At 33.8% G+C, this 2,017-nt stretch overlaps 1 pseudogene; it reads right to left on the reverse strand.

Annotated features, from left to right (window-relative positions):
- Positions 1 to 275: 275 nt before the first annotated feature.
- On the reverse strand, positions 276 to 1,324 carry LOC148543723 (uncharacterized; annotated as a pseudogene).
- Positions 1,325 to 2,017: the final 693 nt, after the last annotated feature.

Raw genomic sequence — 2,017 nt, forward strand, 5'->3', positions numbered from 1 at the left:
AATTTTTATAAACATATAACAAAAGCCCAAAAAAGTAATAACCAAAAGAACTCCTAGAGAGTACTATTTTATCACCAGACAACACTTTTCAAAAGGGTAATTCTTCATGGTCAGCGTCATCACCTACTTCCAAAAAATCAATTCTACATAGCTTGAGCTATCTGTACACACCTACTTCAAAAAAATAAAGTTTCTACGAGTCAAAAATATTAACACATGATCGATAGCTACTTGTACTAAGCAGTGTACTTGTTGTTCCCAAACATTTTCAAGTATTATGATTCCTGCATGAGCATATACAACAAAGACCAATTAATTCAAAGATCAGAGTTGATCATGATAATCTATTTTATCGATGTCTTTCTATCTAAACAACCAATCAATCTCAAAGTATATATAAATAATGTGATTTTCTACCATGATTAACATAAATAAAACAGGAAATGATATCTTCTTTAAATACATCAAGATATACCCATAGTAGATGACACTCAGAAACACATAATCAATTAATGAAAGCAATAACCTGAAATTAATCAGAAATTAAATGCGTATAAAAGTTATACCTCTAACGGTTAACGTTTTATGGAAGTACCATATCTCCTAAGCGAACACCAGCAGCTGTCATGAAATGAAAAAGAGCATCCAATCGCATTTCAAGTGGAATCCCAAAAATTTGGCGCTTTTTCTGCTCATTTTCACATAAAAACTGATAACACTGTATTCGAGCTGAACCAATCAGACCCAATTCAGTCAACATATCCCATATATCTGATTTGCTATAAAGGCGATGCCTACTTTGTTGCATAATAGCTAACCCTTTTTCAGCAATTGCAACTTGTCTTTCAATTAACGACACTTATTTTTCGGCAACCGAAACTTGCCTCTCAGGCACGGAAGCTTGTCTCTCAGTTTATTCAACCTGCCTCTGAGCTACGTCATGTAGCTTGCTAGATAGATAACTACCCTCTTTGACAGCATCGGCCATGGTAGTAATTCCCAAAGCAACTTTCTCATATTGTGCCTCCAAAAAATCATTCATAGGAGACTTACGCTTTGTTTCTCTTGACGTTGAAGTCCCACCTAATTGATTTGGTTGACTATGAGGAGCATTTGGTGAATCTAAATTAGCAGAAAACGTTGGGGTATCATGTCCCATATTAACATCTATGTCAGAAAATCCAGTGTTTTCAAATGAATCATTCAAATCAATGTGATCTCTATCAAGTTATTGAAGTCTTTCTCGTGAAGTAGCAGTCCCTTTACCGGTAGCTCTATCAGCTCCGAACAACTCCTTCAAAGTATCATAATGCTTAATTTGCATTTTCTTCCATTTTTCTGCATGTGGTTTCTCTTGCATAAAGAAATGTTAAAGTTATTGTGACTAACTTGGTTATTCGTATAAGTAATAAAAAAGTATAACATACCTTAATAAAGTCTTGCCACACTTCTTCTTCAGCTTCAAACTTTCTAGTAACAGGATTCCATGCAAATCCACTTAAATGATGAAATAATTCATATGCCTCAACAAAATTATCTTTCAATGTCTTCATTCTATTCTTAATGTTGTTCTTTGTTATGTGTGGGCCTATTGCTAAGCTCAAAGACTTCACAACATTAGCATATGCTTCAGTTGTCCACGAGCCATCGTGTTTATTACCTTTCAATGCTTCTTCTGCTAATGCATTCAACAGAACTTCATCCATCTCATAAGACCATCTTAAGTTGTCTTTAGAAGGTTGATTAGCTTATGTTGTTTTGTTTCCTTTATTTGGCATTACTTGACCTGTAAAAAAATCCCTCAAAAAAATCTAATTAAACAATTCTGACTGTAAAATACAGATATTTACATATTCATATAAAGGAAACATATAATCACATAATCACTTATAAAGTTTGATACACATTCCACATTTCAGCTGCAATATTATCTCGTAGCATTGCTGCATATCTATATTCCTCATCTCGTTGTTGATTTGATTGTGATCTATCTATGTTGCGTTCTTGTAGCAATTCT

The sequence above is a fragment of the Arachis ipaensis genome, chromosome B9 (genome assembly GCF_059453495.1).
Source record: "Arachis ipaensis isolate K30076 ecotype BB chromosome B9, ASM5945349v1, whole genome shotgun sequence".
Taxonomy (NCBI): Eukaryota; Viridiplantae; Streptophyta; class Magnoliopsida; order Fabales; family Fabaceae; genus Arachis; species Arachis ipaensis.